Here is a 24,633-nt window from a genome sequence, read left to right as displayed (position 1 = left end):
GTCATTGTGTAAGGCCGAAAGAATGGCCCACTTTAAACACTCCTCGTCTTTATTTTTAACATTTATTACAGCCTTCTTGGTTTTAATCCACGCCGGCAAATCAATATACTGGGACTCCACAAGAGTTTCATGTCCGCGGTTGAGGTGAAAATCTGGTTTTCCGAGTGAAAGTATCGTATGTTCTCATCTTCTATTTTACCTGCTGGGTTAATCTTCACAAATGTACAGTGCAACACCACATTGATTGTTTTCTCCTTTCAATGCCCAATCTTCTATCAGTTCCACTGGTGACATCCGAAAGACCTCAATGAAGGTCTGCACGTCCATGTCAATAATGGGGGTCATCTTCCAGGTAGTAAATACATCTTTAAAGGCTTTCTTCGGTGGATGTACCTCATGTTTATCCCCAATGGCTTTCCTATCTTCTCGTATCTTTTCCTGTACCTTCTCCAGCAGTCGATTTTTCGACAGCTTGCTAACCCCTATCAACCTATATTATTTTGCCTGGGTGATAATTTCCTTTCTCGTCTAGGGTTGGGACGGCGTTAAAATTTATGGTTAGTCTTCGTTTCGATCAACTCAACCAACTGATCCTTCCTCATCCGGGAGAACCCCCTGAGGTGGTTCTTTTTTGCAATACATCTCAGGGCTTTAACATTTCAACAACTAATTCCATTTTAGCTATTAGATCCATGTCGTTATCCTAACAATTAAAAAAAATCAATTTAGATCACCCAACACCACTATCCCCAATTCAATAGTTTTCAGACACGGTTTTCGATCTTTCGAACCTACCTTCCTTATCAAAAAATATAAAAGTCGTGGTAATCATACCCGGTGTGCCTAGGCCTGATTTCTTTTTAATTCCATAGCTCACAATTTGCACATCAGTCTTTCTTTTTGTCCAGACAGTGGACCACTGCTTGTTTAATATCTCACATCTCAAAGTGCCCTTTGTCCTAAAATTTTGACAATATGTAGCTGAAAAGTGACAACCTAAGCCCTGCATAGATATCGAAGACGACATTAGTCTGGAAAACCCTTCTAATACAACCTTTATATATACATAGTCTATGCTTAACTTGAATTTTATGCACATAAAAGTCCAGGGGGCTATCATCCTCATTTAAGCGGTCTGAGGTAGGTTTTCACTATATATTTTGAATATCCAACTTGCACTTTGGGCGCTCCGTCAAAATGGAAGACAGGAAGTGTACCCAAATTCCTTTTCGTTCGGTTTGTATCTACCTATTAGCTAAATGTCTGCATACTATTATAAAAATTGAGAGATCAGGGGGCTCTCACCATTGCCCTGTGTACTTTGTTCTTTAATTTTGACAATGTGTAAAATTGAGAATGGGGAATGTGTCAAAGAGACAACAACCCGACCAAATAAAAAACACAACAGCAGAGGGTCACCAACAGGTTTTCAATGTAGCGAGAAATTCCCGCACCCGGAGGTGTCCTTCAACTGGCCCCTAAACAAATATATACTAGTCCAGTGATAATGAACCCCATACTAATTTCTAAATTGTACACAAGAAACTAAAATTAAAATAATACAAGACTAACAAGGGCCAGAGGCTCCTGACTTGGGACAGGCGCAAAAATGTAGCTTAAAAGTGACAACCTTAGCCCTCCATAGATATCGAAGACGACATTATTCTAAGTGGAAATTAGACCACTAACCAGAAGAAGAGAAACTGGCAAAGTCAAAGCAGTAAAAAAAGGCAGACAATAAAGACAAACAAGTCTATAAAACAATCCATAGAAAACTAAGATACATGAAAGCCAAACAAAAATCTGGGGTCATCTCAGATAATCTGTAAGGGTTAGCTGGTCCTGCCCAACATGTGACATCCATCCAGTTACTTCTTTATAGTACGTTGGTAAGTTATCTCGAGTAGTTATTTTCTTGTATGAGCGGATTTGCCATTGAACCTGATGTAACCCTAATATATCGCAAAATGCATAAACCATCGGCCATTTAAGTTTTATAATCCTCAGACCTTAAGTTCTAGACCAGTTTCTCGAGTCACATGAATAAATGTGTCAATTATTTACGGACAATACACATTTGTAAATTCTTGTTGCTCAAAGATTTGCGGGTTCTACGATGTTATTTGTTAACCTTTTCTAAACGATTATCTGTAAAATAAAATGTAATTTAGAAAAGAAAGCATTGACTTACATTCAATTGGTCAACACCTTTTTAAAGTACCCTTGAACAATATTTTAAGGTTTAAACCTACTTCGTTACGCAGCATACATACAATAATAAATGATTTTTACATCATATACTTTATAACGCTTAGATTTGCTTGAATGGTTTCGTGTCAGTTTTTAATAATTGTTACACAAAGTTTGTTTTGTAACCTTATGTTTTCGTGTCTTAACGAAATAAATTGAAAAGGGTTATATTACCGATGTTTACTGAACTGTTTACATATGACCACAATGGTTTTATAGTTACCCTCGTTGCGTTTTATATATGTTAACGGGTTTTAACGCTGTGTGCATTCTAAAATATTTGCAAGATAAAATTTGGAAAAGACTGATCTGTAAGTATTCTGTATTGCATTGTTTAATTGTTTGCCATTTAGTTTGATGATGACAGGAATTATACATAAAAAAAATGTTTTTGACAGATTTTCTCTTTTGTTTCCTATCGACCACAAACAAATTACAATTATAACAATTTCATAACCAGCGTATGTAAGAGTTCTAACAAGAATTTTTTTGAATAAGTTTAAACACCTTTAATTATTTTATGCATTGTAAGTTGAGTAAAAAAAGGGAAACAGTACATTTGGATTGATCGAAGTAAAAAAAGGGGGCATGATAGTTTACATTTGTTGATTTCGAAACTCCCGTTTTTATGTCAATCAGCAACCACACAAAACGTACACAAACGATAAATATTACACATGTCAGTACATTGGAAGCAAGTCACTATCCAAAAACAATATTAATCCCCTCGAGCTCGCGACAGTTAACTTTTAAATTAAAGACTCAAGGATCTCCGAGCGATTAAAAAATTTGAAATCGAACTATTACGAGTGGATAAATAAAGTATTGCACGATTTGTGGTCGAATCCGTTTTTCTAATGATTTTTAGACGATATACAGACAATCTAAATTCTTCTTTTCGATTGATCTGCAAACAGGTGTATTCTTTCTATGTGACGTCATTGGGTATAATCGTCATTTGGTCAAAACATTTCAATAGGATATGCATAGGAAGGCAAGAAAACTTGATGTCAGTACATTAGAAGCAATTCACTATGCATAAACGATATTTATCCCCTCGCAACAGTTAAGATTTTAAATTGTAGACGCGAGACACGCCGAGCGATTTAAATATTTGAAATTGAACTGTCACGAGCGAATAAATAAAGTATTGTACAACTCATGTTGGTCGAATCTGTTTTTCTAATGATTTTAGACGATAAATAGACAATCTAAATACTACTTTTGAATTGATCTGCAAAAAAATGTATTCTTTCTCTGCACAATCGTCATTTTATCGTGATGTTACAATATGATATTCATAAGAAAGCAAGAAAATGTGACGTCATAATCGAAGTTTGACCAATGATTGATCGACCTAAAAAACCGACGACCACCTGCATTAGATGCGAAAATGCTATCACGATAAAATTTAATTTGGATGTAACGCGTCTTCTGATTGGCTGGCGTTGTTTTGTTTATCAGGTCATAGACATTATTTTGTCATGTGACCGTGATGTCATCAACGTTTGTTTATGGTTTACTCCGGTTTAAAATGGAATTAAGATTTAAATTATAAAAAATATACTGTAATATGTTTTTCTGTCTATTCGAAATAACATAAAAAACATGGTGCACACTTTAAAATAACCCGCTACGCAGGTTCTTCAGTTTGCACCACATTTGTTTGTATGATATTTGGCGTTCAAACCGACGACCACCGCACTCGATCGGAATCGCTACCACAAGACCACTTAAAAATGCAAACGAATGCCTCCACAGTAGATTTCTATAATAAATTATTGTTTACTGAATTACTGTCACTTTGGTCAAAATCACGAATGAAATATGAAAATCATGCTGAAATGCAATCTTCAGCCATATTATGGTACAGCTGTTTTATTTTTATTTTTAAGGTGATTACCCTAGCATATCAATGATGTATTATATTTTTTGTATTGTCATTGCTTATCTGGCATATTGTATTACCTACAATAACTTTTACGCTTCAAAATGTCAAGTTTATTTAATTAACCTTTTTGCGACCATGAATTCTTTAGTGTACTCATATTACTTGTAGGTTGTCACGTTACGATATAGATATTTTTTTAATAAAAGATTCATTCCTTTATGAAATGTGAATCACAAAATACGAACTATGTCCAGTGCACGATGTTTTGTCGAAATTGTCAACATCGCAATGTCAACTTTATAGTGTCGTTATTGTGTTTACATTGTATCCTATCAATATGTTCTATACCTTTCTGTTTACATCGTTCACATCGTATACATCGGGATGTTGACAATATCGTGTCGACATCGTGTTTATATTGTATATATATAGAGTCTATAGCTTTCTGTTTACATCGTTCAAATCGTATGCATCGCGATGTTGACAATAACGTGTCAACATCGTGTATATATAGAGTCTATACCTTTCTGTTTACATCGTTCACATCGTATACATCGCGATGTTGACAATATCGTGTCAACATCGTGTTTATATTGTATTTATATATATATAAAGTCTATACCTTTCTGTTTACATCGTTCACATCGTATACATCGCGATGTTGACAATATTGTGTCAACATCGTGTATATATAGAGTCTATACCTTTCTGTTTACATCGTTTACATCGTATACATCGCGATGTTGACAATATCGTGTCAACATCGTGTTTTTATTGTATTTATATATATAAAGTCTATACCTTTCTGTTTACATCGTTCACATCGTATACATCGCGATGTTGACAATATTGTGTCAACATCGTGTATATATAGAGTCTATACCTTTCTGTTTACATCGTTCACATCGTATACATCGCGATGTTGACAATATCGTGTCAACATCGTGTTTATATTGTATTTATATATATAAAGTCTATACCTTTCTGTTTACATCGTTCACATCGTATACATCGCGATGTTGACAATATTGTGTCAACATCGTGTTTATATTGTATATATAGTGTCTACACCTTTCGTTTACATCGTTCACATCGTATACATCGTAATGTTAACAATATAGTGTCAACATCTTGTTGTTGTTGTATATACATTTTTTTTTCGTTCTTTTTTTTATAAAATAAGTTAACATGGCTAAACAGTTAGTTATATAGTTAAAATTGTTTTCCATTTTTCATGTCGGCGTCTTTTATTGTTAACTATGCCATATAAACTTTGCTCAATGTTAAAGGCCATACGGTTATCTATAGATGTGCCAGTGAGTATGTATGTACTGGAAATTTTACTTATTTGCAATCATACCACTATTTTGTTTATAAATACCTTTCTGTTTAAATTGTTCAAATTACAATGCTAACAATATTGTGTCAAAATCGTGTTTATATTTTATATTGAGTCTATGGTACGTATATAAACGTTAAACTAACTGCATTTGTTTGCACCTGTCCTACGTCAGGAATCTGTCGTTCAGTAGTTGTCATTTGTTGAATTGTTCATACGTGTTTCTGGTTTCATGTTTTTTTACATTAGACCTTTATTTCTCCTGTTCAAATAGTTTTACACTAGTGTTTTTTGTGCCTTTCATAGCTTGCTACTCGATAAAAACCAAAACTCCGAATTAATGTCAAACCTAAAGGGGTATACTTATAAAAGATGTAACTTAAATAAAAGTTGTCTCATTTGAACTTATACCGCATCTTCTTATATGTATACATCGCTATGTTAACGATGTCAACGATGTAATCAATATATAAGAGTTCAAACAATGTTAACAAAGTTGACTAGATATCGGTTTAATATTGTGTACATCGCGATGTTAACGATGTCAACGATGTAAACAATATATAAGAGTTTAAACAATGTCAACGAAGTTCACACGACATCGTTTTAACCTTGTAAACATCACGATGTTACCGATGTGAACGATGTAAACAATATATAAAAGTTCAAACAATGTCAACAATGTTGACACGACATCGTGTTTACATTGTATACATCGCAATGTTAACGATGTCAACGATGTAAACAATATATAAGGGATCAAACAATGTAAACGATGTTGACACGACATCGTGTTAACATTGTAAACATCGCGATGTTAACGATGCCAACGATGTAAACAATATATAAAAGTTCAAACAATGTCAACAATGTTGACACGACATCGTGTTTACATTGTATACATCGCAATGTTAACGATGTCAACGATGTAAACAATATATAAGGGATCAAACAATGTAAACGATGTTGACACGACATCGTGTTAACATTGTAAACATCGCGATGTTAACGATGCCAACGATGTAAACAATATATAAGAGTTCAAACAATGTCAACGTTGTTGACACGACATCGTGTTTACATTGTATACATCGCAATGTTAACGATGTCAACGATGTAAACAATATATAAGGGTTCAATCAATGTAAACGATGTTAACACAACATCGTTTTAACATTGTATACATCGCAATGTCAACGATGTATACATTATATAAGGGTTCAAACAATGTAAACAATGTTGACAACATTGTAGATATCGCGATGTCGACAATATTGAATAAACATCAATCACTGGACATGATAAGAAGTTGTAAGAATAAAGGCAACAGTAGTATAGTATGTATTCTCCTTGTATTCATGTTTTTATGCTATGACAATCTCCTTATTCATGTCATTAATTTTTTTTTAAAGAGAACGACTAAATATAAATGCATTGTAGGATACATTTAGCAGAGTTATAATAAGAACTCTTCTATTCTTTAAAGAACTCAAACTCATCATATCTAATGGTGTATTTTGGTATATTTATTGGTAGATATAATGTACGTATACAGAGGTTGTCTATAAGGCAGGCCACACATTACGATTTTACAAGTTTTGACGTAAATGTACGACTGAAATTACTGAATGGATATGTTGTTTAAAAAACATTGCGACGTAGTCTGGCGCCAACAAACAGAAATTGGATCTCCAGCGTTTAAAAAAAAATTAGGGCATTTTATTTTGATATACAAAATGAGCACTTTGACCTCATTTTTTTGCAATCGACCGTGTACTTCTAAAATAATGTTATATCAAAATTAAAAGAAAAAAAGTCAATGAAAAATTTGTTTCTGAATGCATTTGTATTGAATATAGCATTAAACATAACTATAGCATTAAACATAACCAAGCTCCGGATTATCTATGCAAACTTGTTCCACCTAGTGTACAGAGCACAACTACATATCCCTTGAGAAATGGCAATGACATCATTGTTCCTTTTTGTAGATTATCTCTTACTAAAGAATCTTTTATACCATCAACTATTAACCTATGGAATCATACCGATTTGTCCCTTCGAAAATCAGACTCTGTAGCAAAGTTTAAAATCCAATTAAAAAGGTTAAATACCACAAATAAAGATGTACCAAAGCACTTTCTATATGGACCGAGGAAACTAAATATGATTTTAACACAATTCAGATGCTACTCATCTTTCTTGAACTATGACTTGTTTAGAGTCAATATAATTGCTGATCCATCATGCTTTTGTGGATGTAACATTGAGACTGTTCACCATTTCCTTTTCGACTGCTCTTTATATATACACCAGAGAGAAATTCTGATGAATAATCTAAGATGGCTTCCTGATGACCTTATATTAAATGTTAAGTTACTTACATCTGGTAATCCGAATCTCTCGTATGAACAAAATGTGAATATATTCAAACACGTATTCGAATTTATCAAAAGGTCTGAGAGATTTCTTGTTATGTAAAAAATGTATTTACGGTAAATTCACGTCATCATCATCATCATCATCATCATCATCACCGTTTTCAATGTTTACATCTACTTCTGTTTCATTTGTTTTTCTCAATTGATAGACTCGTAAAATATTGTTTATTTTGATATTGCATGCTCATATTAATATTGTATTGTAAATTATTGTCATTCGGAGCGGACTTCATAAGTATGGCTTACTTGTGTCCAATCCATTTTACTTTGAGTAAATAAAATATGTTTAAACTATTGAATAGAAAAGTGTCTACGGATTTTCGTTACCAATGTATGATTTCACAAAAAAAATATCAACATGATAAAGGTAACAGGCTGCGGAAAACCATGTCATCTTATCCGGACACAATATTCTGTCAGGTCAGAAATATTGATACCATACCATGAAAAAGTGGGTTTATGGTCAATTTATAAAACTATTCTAATGAATTAAGCAATAAAAAGTACGTAGTGTCAGGTCAGAAATATTGATACCATACCATGAATAAGTGGGTTTATGGTCTATTTATAAAACTAGCCGTCAACCCTTTGTAGTAACTCCTTAATGCCTGCCTAATAGAATGGTGAAGAAACATCAAATATCAATATCAGTGCGTTCAAACCGACAACCTCACAAACTCGAGATTGAACGCTACCAAGATACAATTTAGAAATACAAACGAATGTAAAGATCTATTTGTTTTGTGAATTATTGACCGGCGGTAATAACACTTGTAAATTTAACTCATATTATCTATTTTGAAATACAAATTTCAACTCTATTGTGGTAACAGCTTTTTTTTTAAAGTTAAAAGGTGATTTCCCTTTTATACCTATGTCGTATTACATGTTAAGTTTTATTCTTACATATTATATTACTTTTAAAAATTTTGAAACTTAAACATTTCATTTTTCTAAACTACCCATTTTACGACCTTGTATAATTCAGTGTACTCATATTACTTTTAAATTGTCACGTTACGATAGAAACAGTTTTATATTATGAATCCTTTTATAAAATGTGAAACATCAACCACGAAAAAATAAAGAACAAGGTTTTTATTATTCATGATAATCATTTATGAAATGTATTACTCTTTCCTTTTATTTCTCTAAGTGAACGACTGAAAATAGATGTATTTCAGGTTTATTTATCATAAGTCATAATGATATGTATATGCGACATGTCACTGCCATTCTAAAAAACTCTAACAGATTTACTTTTCCCATTGTTTTATTTGTGAATTGGTTATGGACAGAAGTCATCAAAATCAATTACCACATTTGGTGTTTTAAGGGTTGTCTACATTTTTTTCCGATTTCTCATGGTATACATTACCGGAGCACGGACAGATAATACTGCACTTGAATTCATCACGTTGTTAAAATCATTGTAAATGATAAGCATTCGAAATTGAAGGGATTTTGAGTTTTAACTGGATCTTAAAAGTCTGCATAATACTATTCAGTCATGTTAAGCTTTCAGACTTATTCACTGTGGTTAATTTTGTACTGTTTAGACAGTTAGCTTGCAGTCCTTCAGTATTGTTTGGTAGCATTTCATATCATTTAGTATGATGGTTATGTGTTCTGGTAAAAGCAGCTACTGAACAGTCTGAACATAGACTAAAAAGATCTAAAATGACTGGAAACGAAAAAACTAGTTGTCCTGCATCTCTTTGACAATAACGCATAATGTATACAAAATCAAGGGATACATGAGTATTGAATTATGGTCGCTTTATCAGATGATAATTAAGACGAAGTAGGAAGAGGGTGTCTGTTTGTTTAACTGTTTCATACACATTGACGTAGGATCGTAGCAGGACATTTAATTTAATCCAGAATTCTGTTGAAATCTCTTTTCTCAGTTGTCTACTGCCGATAAAACCTACGAATTTGATTTTGTATATAACATTAGCGAAATATGTAAATATTGTACACTTGGCCGGGTGTTTGGAGGGAAAGAGTTGGATAAAATTCAAAAGATTTAAAGTTTTCTGAATAGATATAGGAAAATGTGGTATGAGTGCAAATGAGACATCTCTCCATCCAAGTAACAATTTATAAAAGTAAACCATAATAGGTCAAGAAACGGCCTTCAACACGGAACCTTGGCTCACACCGAACCACAAGCTATAAAGGGCCAGACAAATATGTTAAATAAATTAATACTTTTCCACATTATCGTAATCCATGCTTTCAAAAATACTGATTAAAAAGATATAATAAGTAATATATGTCACAGAACTTTTTGAAGCCACAGAATGTTCAAAGTTTTTTTTAAATGTAAGGATTACATACAGAAAAGAAAAATTCCTCATGAAGCATCAGAAAACTGATCTATGCAATTTTAAAATAAAAAAATCGAAAATGCTTCTACTATGTCTTTTTTGGGAATAAAAACAATTGATTTATGTTAAAAAAAAACTGTAAGCTCTTTTGCACTTTTTCATGGCGATCAGTTTTTTTATTAGTAGAGGTAACCAGAGTTCATGAAAAGAACCACTAAAAACAAACTGACATTCCTAGGCAATTGGAGTCGAGCATATCTGTCAGGTGTCGTATTCGAAGTAACGTCAGGGTTGACAGGCTAGTGTAACAATAGCTCGATTAACAAGACCTCTGGGCAACCGAGGCTACGAACCAACACAGTAAATTTATTGTACATTCCTTCGCAATAACTTGAATTTCGCTCTAAAATTTCGGACATTAGTAATCAAGAGCCGGAAAAAACTTACCAGAAGATAAGACACTGACACATTCATTACAGTAAAAAGGCAGACAAAAACACGATCCAAATCTATAAAATAATCCATAGAAAACTAAAAAACTAAGCTAAATGAAAGCCAAACAAAAATCTTGGGTTATATCAAATAAACCAGAAGGGTAAGCTGATCCTGATAGATATGTGGCATCAACTGAGTTACCTCTTGATAAAACGTACTAACTTACGTACTGCCCGGTATGCCATCGGCATGTAGAACAGCAACAAAGGTTCTCCATTTCTGTCTGTCTTTGGCCATCTTTTCTACTGTTCCCCATGTTTTATTAATGATCTTCAGTTCTCCTTCTACAGTTCGTCTTCATGTATTTTTTGGTCTCCCTCGATTACGCCTTCCTTCTGTAGGCATGTTTTAAAGGTCATTACTGATATGATAAGATTAATTACGTATTTCTCCTACAAATATCACTTATTTTACACAAAGAAAAACAAAACATCACTTAGACCAATATGCGGTCTGATAAAAGGTCAGTGAGATTCAAAGTGATTTAATGGCAAATACAAAGGAGAAGATTTGATAAGGGCCTAAAATGGCCCCCTTTTTAGCTACAATTTAAAATTAGGATTTATTGACCAATAAATATCAAAATGGATCATAGTTAATACATTGACTAGATAGGAAATAAGGCTTTTGTTGAACATTTATAGTCCTGCGTTATATTCATGACGTCAAGAATAGTACTCATTTTGATTTCCCACAACAAATCAATGAAATTGGGAAATTTCCATTGGTTATTGAACAGAAACTTAGAGCGCATCTGTCGACAACAAATATCTTCAAACATAATGATATTTGACTACTTAGCATCAGTTTGTCCATGCATGCGCTCTATCTTTCCAGCTCCTAAATTTGACTGAAATCCAGGCGATTTTGTCGAATATCGCTAAAATCTCTTATGTTTACCTATTTGGGTTGTAAAAATCTATGCGTTAGAATAAAACTTTGACAGTAATAGTTTTATATAACTTTTCAACATGTATTCAAGTCAACTTAATACCTGTTGTATCTTGTAACATAACATTTCATAATCGGGGCGAAATATGGCCCTTACCGAACTTAATTTTTTTTCTGTATTTTTTTATTTTTCTGTCAACAATTTAGAAAACGGTCTACACGTTTGGGACAAATAAGGTAACATCGATTCTAAAGTTCGTGATAACACTAGATTTTGATTTAAATTTAGAATTTTTTTTTTCAGCAGAGTGAAGTGCGGCAATTGCAAGGGGTAAGTGCCTTAAATATGCAACGAAAATGTTTAGTATCAAATACCAACAAATAAAATAATCATATTACTAAGATGTAGCTTTTAAAAAATATATATATAAACAAGGTTCAGGGAACAACCAATGAAACAAAATCAAATATTAACCAGAGTAATTTCAATTAAAAAACATTTAGGTTTTCGTTCATTTGCATTTTATTGTTTTCCGTGTTATTTTTATCGTCTGGAAAGTATCTGCTCCGAAGTACTGATAACTGTGTTACACGATTTTTTGTATTTGCTAAAAGTATGTAGACAGTATGTGCTGTAATGAACATGTTTAAACGAACAAAAATTGTATATTCTAACATGACGTCCTTCAAACGCTTTGAGTACACACCCGTGGTAAAATATGAATATATTGCATTGGCTGTTCCGATCGAACTCCCACGTCATATGTTGTTTTATGAATAAACTACCCGACGTCATAGAATGTGACGTAATAATGTAAGCATTTTACGGGAAAAAAACACGCTTCTGATAGCATAAAATCATCACAACAAGGAAACGTTAACAAACGATGCTAAAATGTGGTATAAGCCCATTTTTTTTTATACACAGAAGACGTATAAGTACATTATCATTTAAATTCATTCAAATCTATCTAATACGTAATGGTAAATAGTTTGAGCATATCGTTTATTCTGTTTTCTCCGTTCTTTTACGCCAAACTAAAAGTGCGTTAATTTACGGGAACGGCAAATAGTTGCGTCCACCTAGAGCGCTTCGATTCAAAAGAATTGCCGTATTTGTCCTATTAGAATCGAAATAATTCATGGGGGCTTGAATATATCTAGATTTTACCACGGGTTGTCCCTTTATGCCGATATTTTACCCCTCGCTATCGCTCAGGGTAAAATATTTGTCATAAAGGGCCAACCCGTGGTAAAATCTAGATATATTCAAGCCCCCATGAAATATTTCTTAAGTATACATTTTTGTAGTTTGAATTAAGGTTACAAAATGAAATACAAAATTTCCAACATAAATTCATTTTATAAAACGAGGATATTTATACATTACAGGTGGAGTGGCTATATCAAAGAAGTTTAAAGAAGAAAGGGTAACAGTACGATATATAACCAATGTATAACCACCTTTATCAATGTTGTTTTGACCAATTGAAGAAACTTGTATTATAATGTCAATAACTAACATAATATTTAACAGTAAATGTAACTTTTAATTGTAAATTGAATAGGTTAGATACTTTGAAACTTGAACTTCCGTATTTCTGTTGTAAAAAACTATTTACTATTTATGCAAAAGATGCAATCAAGATATGATTTAATATGGCAAACTGAGCTTTATAATGATTTCAGAGGCAATAAACTGTATGGGAACAAGCTTAGAACTTATAGACTTTTTAAAAGCAGATTTTGCTTTACAGAAAATTACCTTTTGAAGGAAAATTTTAGAGATAGAAATTACTTAACGAAATTCCGTATCAGTGCTCACGATTTAGAGATTGAGAGGGGAAGGTACAAAAATCTGACAGTGTCAGAACGTATCTGTAAATTGTGTGGTACTGAGGTTGAGGATGAGGATGAAATTAATTTTCTTCTTCAATGCCACAAACTTTCAAATACTCGTTTCAACTTTTTAAATGAAAGAAAACAACGGTTTAAAAATTTTGGTGGTTTAGATATTCTCATACTCCAGAAACTTGGAGAATTATTGGAAAATTTATCCTCATATAGGAAATTTTCCTTACATGATATATAGATATAGTAATGCCCAGTGACCCCCCTTTTATTAACCTAGTTATATTATTAAACACTGTGCTTGTTTAATTCTTCTACTTGTCTTAACAATTTTTTTTTATAACATTGTGTCTTAATCATCATGATCATATTGAATTAATTGTAATCATTTGTATGTAATTAATGTTGATTGTTCTGCTCCTTGTAGGCGCTTTGATTAGCAATAACATATATTTGAATTTGAATTTTGAATTTGTTGTATATTTACGTTTTGACATACAACATTAAATGTAGTACGCATATGTTTACATTGAATGTTTATATTTGCTGCAGAGTTTGAATTAAGGAATGCTGAGGTTTTTTTTTTGTGGCCATTAACACTCTAATAATTCTCCAATTAAATTCTTTTTTTTTATCTCAAAAAAGTAGGTTATTGAAACCCTTATTTCGCACGTAAAATATCTAATTGTTCATATTTGTACTGACTTTCTACCATTGTCTACTTGATCAATCATGCAAACTTTTATTTTTTTTTCTAATCTGTGTCTCTTGTTTTACATCTAATCATACATGTATGCTCGATCAATATCAGATGATATAAAACATGACATGAATAAAAATGTAGCATGCATAAACCGACGAAACACTTTATTTGCAGTTAATTGCCATAAAACATAGCAGCAAATTACAGCTTATACTTTAATATGGGATACACCATTTCATGACTAGAGAAATCTAGAAAAAAAAGATACTTATGTTATATATGGACTAAATATTGTAATGCATGTGTAACCCAATCGTGTCTTATGGTCCTGCTTCCTTCATATTAGTAGTAGTCTTTCTTCATCCAATACTGTAGAATTTTAAACAATGGTGATAAAATGACCAATGCGTCTCAATGAATTGTTCTTTTTTTTCAAAAACTAATGATAAAAGAACGAGTTATTCAAATTGTGTAAACAGTTATGTACCAAATCGAAAAGCTAAGAGACAGGGCGTAATGCAATGCTAATAGAAAAGTTTCAAAATGATATTTGTAAAAAGTAAAAATCACAAGAATACTGATCGTCGAGGAAAAATCAAATTGGTAAGTTGAATCAAATGGCAAATTCAAATTGTCAAACACATAACCTGAATAGATAACAACTGTCATATTCCTGATTTGGAACATGTATTTTCTAATGTCGAAGATAGTTGATTTAAACTGGTTTGAGATAAAGTCAACAGTATTATACCGCTGTTCGAAATTCATCAATCGATTGAGAAAAAAAAAGCAAATCCTGGTTACACACTAAAAAGAGGGAAACACATCAAATATATCAGGAGAACGACGACAAAACATAAACACACCATTAAAATGTAAAACACAAAAACACAAACTATAATATAACCATGGTCATTTTTATAAATTGATACAGGACATTTAAAAAAAGAAAAAAAAGAAGAGTTGAACCTGGTTTTGTGACATGCCAAACCTTCTGCTTTTTTTGGCAATGTTAAATACTGTATGTTAAATATGTTGAATATGACATGAAAATGACAATATTACATGACTGGACTACAATACAAATAAATAAGAGAACATTTAGGACAGAGAAACACACCAATACTTGCTAATAACATGAATAAAAGGTACATGATTTAAAATTTAGAACTTCAGACGAGCGTTTCGTCCACACAAGACTTACCAGTGACGCTCTGGTGAAAAAAGTTCGAAATCCAAAACAAGTACTAAGTTGAAGAGCATTGAGGACCAAAAGCTTCAAAACGTTTTGATCAATACGGCTAGGATAAGAATATCCCTATTATGAGGAAATAATTCATACTTTTGCAAACATATTTTTTTATAAAATGACTATATAATAGATACATGTGTATGTACAACTCTAAACATCAACCCAACAATGTTAGATCTGTAAATTTGCCTTCGCAATTTTGTTGTTCTTCCCTCGCCGGAATTCGAACCCATGCTACTGAGATATCGTGACACCAAATCGCCTGCACTGAGTCCGGTGCGCTCGACCTAACGACCACCTTGGCTTCATAGATATATGACCTGTTAGTCAAATGCGTTGTGTTTAAATATACTTTTTCACTTTTTTGGTCTTTTGGAAAATGTTGTTTGTGTTGTATTTAGACCCTTCTACAACGAAATTTATTTTACATGCACACGTATAAAAATTGCGGTTTTTATCCATCGCAATCATAGGTTTGAACGTAGTTTTCAATTTAGACTCGTTTATATTTTTTCGTTTGGGCTTGTATCATATTTTCCCTCCAGTTTATATGATCCGTTCATCCTATATTGACTCTTAAAATTCAAGAGTCTTTCTGAAATTGATGGTAAATTATATGGCCTTCCAAATACCGTTTCGATCCCTAACATCACTGAAGAGACATAAATTGTCGAAATCTAGATCTGGTGTACAAACACAATTTTTTTCTGTATACATTATTGACTTTAATTTATTATACATAATGAAACAAAACATAATTAAAAGGAAATTTTGAGTATTTTATTACTTTAGGATTTTTTTCCTTTTTACATAAAGTGTCTTTGCAATAAATTGCATAACTCAATCAAAATGTGCATATAACAGTAAAGAAGAGACGAAAGAAACTTAGTGGAAATAAGACCACTAACCAGAAGAAAAGACACTGACAACGTCAAACCAGAAAAAAAGGCAGAAAAAGACAAACAAATCTACAAAACAATCAATAGAAAATTAAAAAAACCTAAAGTAAATGAAAGCAAACCAAAAATCTGTGGTAATTTTAGAGGATCTGAAAGGGTTGAATGGTCCAGCCTAACATGTGACAGTCATCCAGTTACTTCTTTATAATATGTTGGTGAGTTATCTCGAGTAATCATTTGTCTTGCGTATTTAAAATTGAATCTTATCTAGCACTAAGATAACGCAAAATTCATAAACCATCGATCAATTAAGTTTTATAATCCGTAATCCTTAAGTTATATACCAGTTTTTCGAGTCACACGAATAAGTGCATAGACTCGGCTTTATGCAAGACGAAATATGTGAACTATTTACGGACACTACAAATTTGTCAATTCTTGTTGCTCGACAGTTCGGCGATTTAACGATGCTATTTGTTAACCTATTGTAAACGAAAATCTTGTGATGTTATATGTATACTCCTGGTACATAATAAAATGTAATTTAGAAAAGACTGCATTGTCTTTTATTCAAAAGGCCTTTTTTAAAGTACCCCTGAACAATTGTTTAAGTTTTGACCTACTTCGTTACGCAGCATACACACAATAATAAATGTTTTCTACATCACATACTTTTTATCGTTTAGATAAGCATTATGGTTTTGTGTAAGTTTTTTTATTAATTGTAACACGAAGTTTATTTTATAATCTGATGTTTTCGTGTCTTAACCAAATCAAATGAGAAAGGTAATATATTACCGATGTTTACTCAACTGTTTGTGTATGACCCCAATGGTATGACAGTTACCCTCATTGCGTTTAAAATATGTTAACAGATTTTAACGCTATGTGCATTTTAAGATAAAACTTTGGAAAGACTGATCTGTAAGTAGAATGTATTGCATTGTTTATCTGTTTGCAATTTCGTTTGTTGATGACAGAAATTTTATTTAAAAATAAGTTTTTTTGACAGATTTTCTCTTTTGTTTCCTATCAACCACATACAAGTTAAAAGTATAACAATTTCATTACCAGCATATGTAAGAGTTCTAGCAAGAAATGCTTTGAATACGTTTAAACATGTTTGATTATTTAATTGCATTGCAAGTAAGTTGAGTAAAAAAAGTAAGCATATTGGAATTAATCGAAGTTAAAAGAGGAGGCAAGGCAGTTTACATTTGGAGATTTCGAAACTCCCGTTTTTATGTCAATCAGCGACCACACAAAACGTACACACACGATAAATATTACACAATATTTATCTCCTCGATCTCGCGACAATTAAATTTTGACTTCAATGCGCCAAGATCGCGTATATTTGACATCGAACTATTACGATATGATTAATATAGTGTTGCACGACTTATGGTGGTCGAATCTGTTTTTTCTAATGATTTTAAACGATACACAGACACTCTAAATCCTATTTTTTATTGATCTGGGAAAACATGTTTTCCTTCTATGAGACGTCATTTTGTTCAAAGTGTTCAAATAGAATATGCACAGGAAAGCAAAAAACTTGACTTCAGTACATTAGAAGCAATTCACTATGCATAAAAGATATTTATCCACTCGCAACACGACGGGTGCCACATGTGGATCACGATCTGCTTACCCTTCCGGAGCACCTGAGATCACCCCTAGTTTTTGGTGGGCTTTGTGTTTTTTTATTCTTTAGTTTTCTATGTTGTGTCATGTGTACTATTGTTTGTCTGTTTGTCCTCTTCATTTTTTGCCATGTCGTTGTCAGTTTATTTTCGATTTATGAGTTTGACTGTCGCTTTGGTATCTTTCGTCCCTCTTTTAAAATCTAAATTGAACACACGAGGCTTGAAGATCGATTTAAATATTTGAAATCGAACTGTCATGAGCGGATAAATAAAGTATTGTACGTCTTATGTTGGTCTTATCTGTTTTTCTAATGATTTTTTACGATATAGAGACAATCTAAAAACTGCTTTTGAATTGATCTGCAAAAAGATGTATTCTTTCTATTCACAATCGATACTTTTTCGTGATGTTACAATAGGATATTAATAAGAAAGCAAGAAAATGTGACGTCATAATCGAAGTTTGACCATTAATTGATCGACTTTATATGAAAATTGCATCGAAGAATTCAATCATATATTTTTCTGATTTGATTTGTGTTGAAAAAGGAAAGTGTTTACCATTTTTTGTTACCTATACATGTATGATTTCACAAATTCGTTAATCAAGGTAATAGTTCAGAGGAGATCATGTCACCCTTACCAGAGAAACGTTACTTCTACATCGTAAAACCTTGAATCCATTTTTAAGTATTAAGTTTGAGCCGGTCGGCGTTAAAACCGACGGCCACTCGCACTCGATGCGAAAATGCTAACACGATATAATTTAATTTGGATGTAACGCGTCTTGTGATTGGCTGACGTTGTTTCTTTATAAGCTCATAGACATAAACTTTTCATGTGACCTTGACTCTCTCAACTTTATTTTATGGTTTACTCCGATTTAGAATAAATAGGAATTAAATTATGAAAAATACTGTAGTATATTTTTCTGTCTATTCGAAATAACATACAAAATATTGTGCTCACTTTTAAATAACTAGCTACGCGTGTTATTCAGTATGCACCACATTTCTTTATCTGATTTTTGGCGTTCAAACCGACGACCTCCCGCACTCGATCGAAATTACTTCCACGAGACTGCTCCTGCAGTAGATTTCTAAAATAAATTTACGGTTAACATAATAACTGTAATTTCTGTAAAAATCACAAATAAAATATGAAAATCATGTATTTTGAAATGCAATCTTCAGTCATATTATGGTTCAGCTGTTTTTTTTTAATCTATTTTAAAGGTGATTACCCCCTATTAAATCAATGATGTATTAGATTTTTTGTATCGTCATTGCTTATCTGGCATCTTGTATTACCTAAAATACCTACAATATCGTTAACCTTCAAAATGACATGTTTACTTAAGTAACCTTTGGCGACAATGAATTATTTAGTGTACTCATCTTACTTGTAGGTTGTCACGTTACGATAGAAATATTTTTAAATTAAAGATTCATTCTTTTATGAAATGTGAATAAAAAAATTCAAAAGAAGTAGTAAGAAAAATGGCAACAGTAGTATAGTAATAATTCTTCTGTATTCATGTTTTTTGTAAAAGCTCCTTAATTCTGTTATTAATCTTTGTTTAAAGAATGACTAAAAATAAATGCATTGTAGGAGATATCCAGCATAATTATAATAAGTACTCTTCTATTCTAAACAAAACTTAAAGTCAACATAACTTATGGTTTATTTTGGTATTTTATACACCTCGCCAAAAGTTGAGCAATACTAAATGTTTTTACTTCTTTTTGTTTTGTTTTAAAATTGAATTTGATACTGCTTTGATTCCATATATTACGTTTATCTTTAGTTAATCGACAGGTAAGAATTCAAGAAAAAATAATATTTCTATTTACCTAAAACACCATGTTTTATAAAGCTACATGAAATGTAACTGTTAATCGCAGACTAAATTGTATCAATTTACGCGCCCGTATACCAGTTAAAAGACAATTGCTGACTCGAAGGCAGCACCAAGCTCGACATTAGTGGTCACTTGGTCACCGCAATAGAACTTTGAGACAGTGGCGTCAAGTCCATTGGTCTGACGAGAGAATATTCCTCCAACATCATATTGATGAGCGCATGCAAGTATGGCGTCCTCGGAATACAGCATACAGAAAACAGTACATTCTTTGAACTACAGCATTTGGTGGTAGGGGTTTGACAGTTTTGAGATGCTTTTCATTTGACTGTAAAATGGACCTTTATATTATGGATGGGACAATGACGTGTCAAAAATATCGCGATAACATACCCAGGATATCGTTGTCCCACATTTTGACTATCACAATCTTGCAAGTAGACCAATATTCATTGACAATTATGCTAAGACACACAGAGCAGGCACTGTTTCAGACTATTTACACAAGGAGGTAACTGACACTTTTCCTTGGATACCCACGTCACCGGATATAAATCCCATTGAGCATGTCTGGAATGAAATTGGTCGAAAAATCAACAACAGGATTCCTGCTAGTAAAAATTGACAGGAATTACGAGCAGACTTGAAGGAAAAAATGCTAAGAATTCCAGTTAGAACTTTTCGACGCTTATTTCAAAGAATGAGACGACGTGTAAATGATTTTTTCCGGATGCGTGGAGGAAACACTCGCTAGCGACCTAATTTGTACTTTAATGTATTCATAAATTGTCACTCTCGAGTTTTAAAAAGAATTTTTAGTATAGAGCAAAGCATTTTTTCAAAAACTTCAGTATAAGTTGAAAATTTATCTCGTATTTTATTTTGCCATTTCACAACAAATTGCCCCAAATGAAATAGTAAAAAAATCAATCATGAAAACTGTCCAAACTTTCACTTTTCAATTAACAATATATGTGGTATCTTATAAAAACACAAATTTAGATCATTGTATCGATATTTCGTAAAATCAGTAAAAAATTATTCTGGTAAATTATCAGGTGTTGCTTAACTTTTGGCGAGGTGTATATATTATTTATCGAATGCCAAAAATAACGATGTTACGAGTTTTGACGTTCATGTATGACTGAAATTACTGAATGAATATGTTGTTTCAAACACATTGCTACGTAGTAAAGCGCCGACAAACAGAAATTGGATTGCCAGCTTTAATAAAAGGGTCTTTTATTTTGACATACAAAAAGAGCACATTGACCTAATATTTTTGCAATCGACCGTGTACTTCTAATATAATGATATACAGTGAAACCTGTTTAAACCGAACCTCTTCGAGACTGAGGATTTTGTTCGGTTTTGGCCGATCTTCGGTTTTATCAGATTCAAAACGCACCTAATTTGATATGACGGTGCTCACGAACATGTTTGGTTTATACAGGTTTTCGGTTTATGCAGGATTCGGTTAAGCCAGGTTTCACTGTATCAAAATTAAAAGAAAAAAGTCAATGCTAAATAAGTTTCCCTATGCATTTGTATTGAATAAATACCAATGTATGCTTTCATCAAAAACTTATCAACATGACCAAGATAAATGCGGAAAGTCATGTTAACCTACACGGACACATTATTCTGACTAAAAACGGTCAACTTTTTGTTGTTACTCCTTAATACTTGCCTAATAGTGATAACCAGCCAATACCAATCTCAAGACGTTCAAACCAACGACCCTCCACGATCGCGATTAAAAAACCCTATAAAGCCATGAAAGATACAACTCAGAAATTCAAGCGAATGCAAAAAATCTATTTGGTTTGTTAATTATGGACATGCGATAATAACACTTGTGAATTTAACTCAGATTACCTTTTTTGAAATGAACATTTCAACTATATTGTGGTAACAGTTTTTTTAAAGTTTAAATGTGATTTCCTGTTCATACCTGTGTTGTATTACATGTTAAGTTTTATTCTTTCATATTGTATTACTTTTAATAATTTTGACACTTCACCATTTACTTTACCCTTTTACGACCTTGTATAGTTCAGTGTACTCATATTACTTTTAAATTGTCACGTTACGATAGAAACAGTTTTATATTATGAATCCTTTTATAAAATATAAAACATAAACCATAAAAAAAGAATAATAAGTTCTTTATTATCCATGGTAATTATTTATGAAATGTATCTCTTTTCTTTCATTTCTCTAAGTGAACGACTAAAAAAAGTTTTAGGTTAATTTCCACTGATTATATTTATATGCGACACGGATTGGGTAATGGCAAATGTAATGGTTATTAAGTTTTGTGCATTATAATTTTACATATAATTGAATGTAATGTGTAATTGGGCATTTTTTTTTAATTACATGTAATGGTAATTTAATTAATTACAATGAAACGAGTATGTAATGCTAAATTACTTTTGAATTACATTTGAATTATATGTACTTTTATGGTGTTAATTATAAGAAATGGTGTTAATATACATATTATTTATTTGAAATACAGAAATGTTTGCTTAATAGTCTTATTTTATATAGATTAGACCGTTGGTTTTCCCGTTTGAATGGTTTTACACTAATAATTTTGGGGCCCTTTATAGCTTGTTGTTCGGTGTGAACCAAGGCTTCGTGTTGAAGGCCGTACATTAACCTATAATGGTTTACTTTTACATGTTTTATGAATTATTATTTGGATTGAGAGTTGTCTCATTGGCACTCACACCACATGTTCTTATATCTATTATAACTTTTTAAAAAAATGTGACAATCATATATTTGTGTTGTTCAGTTTTTAAGAAAGATATTTATCTAAATAGATTGATAACACGTATATAAATACCATTAATTCATGTATGTATGGTTAAACAAATGTCTAAACCTTTCTTAGACAGTTCATTTAGAATTTTAAATCACTGCACAGCATCATTTTGTCAAATTAGTATTAACGAAAGGATTATAAAAATAAAAAATATCAGCTGTAAAAAAAAATGGCAATTAATCAGACTAAATGTGTAATAATACAGCCTAGGGACAATACCACTATAACATGTGTTTTAACTAATTAGCAAACTATTGCTAATATTAAGACATTATACATTGTTTGTACTAAAAATTATTTGCAATTTAGTGACATGTATACTATTGAATAATTTTAAAGTAAAAACACATGGATAAATTTTTAATTTATTTATAATGCATTTATTTATATTATGTTTAATTAAATTTAATTAAATGGCTTCATTTCTGAGTTGTCAAAATACCCCTTAATGTATTGGCAACTTAATAGAAACACAATTCCCGACATGTTACTGCTTTTCGCAAAAATTCAAAACAGATTTACTTTTCCTATTGGTTAATTTGTGGATCGAAATTGGACAGAAGTCGTCAAAACAACTGCCACATTTCTTATTTTGTTTTCAAACCGTTTTTCTCATTCCTTTAAGTCTTAGTAAATTACCACATTTCTTATTTTTGTCCTCGCTATTTCACGTGTTAAAAGTCGTCAGGATGACGAATCACCTTACTCTGACACGTTGTTTTACATCCTAACGGAATAGCATTTGATCTTACTTGTTATATGACTTTAGAAATAACAAATTCAATTCTTTTCTTTTGCCATCGATCTGTTACTGCTTAAATAATGTTATTTTGAAATAATTCGACAGTTTTCTCTTCTGAATGCATACATGTATGTATTGAGAAGAAAAAGTGTCTTCGGCTTTTCGTTACTAATGCTTGTACTTGTTTATTTAGTACACAACAAGTTAATCAAGATAAAAGTTCAAACGAGATCATGTCACTCTTTACCGGACAGGTTACTATCATTTAGAGTTGACCAGTCCTTGTTCCTGCTCGTTAATGTCCTGTGTAGCAACATTCAATATATATTTTAAAGTATAAGTTTGATAAAGTCAGCGTTAAAACCGACGACCACCCACATTCGATACAACATCGCTACCACAAGACCATTAACAATTGCAAACGGATGTAATAAAACTAAAAGTTTGTAATTTATTGTCACTCTGGTATTAACACTTTAAAAAAAATGAAAATCAAATTGTATTCTGTAATGGAAACTTCACCAATATTAATGTACAGTGGTCATCTTTCTATATTATATCACTATTATATCTATATTGTATTAAATGTAAAATGTTTTACATTTTCATTGCTTTGCTTTTATAATGTATTACTTACAATAATTGTGTCGTAAAACTTGCATGTAATGAAATTTTATCATTGTGGGCTGTTATTATGATTCACCATTGACCATGAAATTAATATCCATTTACAAAATGCAACATCGTTCAACAGTCAATGTAATGATTTTTTAATCTTCGTGTTTGCAAAAAAAATATCTTTTTCTAATATATATTATCGAAAGAACGATTTCGATTGACAATTTATTAAATTGAGAAAACTATTAAACTATTATGAGAAACCTTTTGTAGTTAAAAGGTAAAGAACACTTCTACATATCCATCTTGATGTTCTGCATTTATCTGAAATATTGGTGAAGTGCTAATAGTTATCAAAGGTACCAGGATTATAATTTAGTACGCCAGACGCGCGTTTCGTCTACATAAGACTCATCAGTGACGCTCATATCAAAATATTTATAAAGCCAAACAATTACAAAGTTGAAGAGCATTGAGGATCCAAAATTCCAAAAAGTTGTGCCAAATACGGCTAAGGAAATACCCTTTCTATAAACAATATGTTTTGTTATAGGCAAAATGAATCAGCTGGTATGGATCCTT

General features: G+C 32.0%; 1 long non-coding RNA gene across 1 annotated transcript; it reads left to right on the top strand.

Moving 5' to 3' along the window:
* Positions 1–11,831: 11,831 nt before the first annotated feature.
* On the top strand, positions 11,832–14,018 carry LOC134690989 (uncharacterized). The gene is made up of 2 exons (XR_010102073.1): positions 11,832–11,971; positions 13,033–14,018. It is a non-coding gene; the product is annotated as an uncharacterized LOC134690989 (long non-coding RNA).
* The last annotated feature ends 10,615 nt before the right edge of the window (positions 14,019–24,633 follow it).

This window comes from Mytilus trossulus, chromosome 11 (assembly GCF_036588685.1).
Source record: "Mytilus trossulus isolate FHL-02 chromosome 11, PNRI_Mtr1.1.1.hap1, whole genome shotgun sequence".
In the NCBI taxonomy this organism is placed as follows: domain Eukaryota; kingdom Metazoa; phylum Mollusca; class Bivalvia; order Mytilida; family Mytilidae; genus Mytilus; species Mytilus trossulus.
The sequence above is the reverse complement of the archived record's forward strand: the minus strand, read 5'-3'. Positions and strand labels throughout refer to the sequence as shown.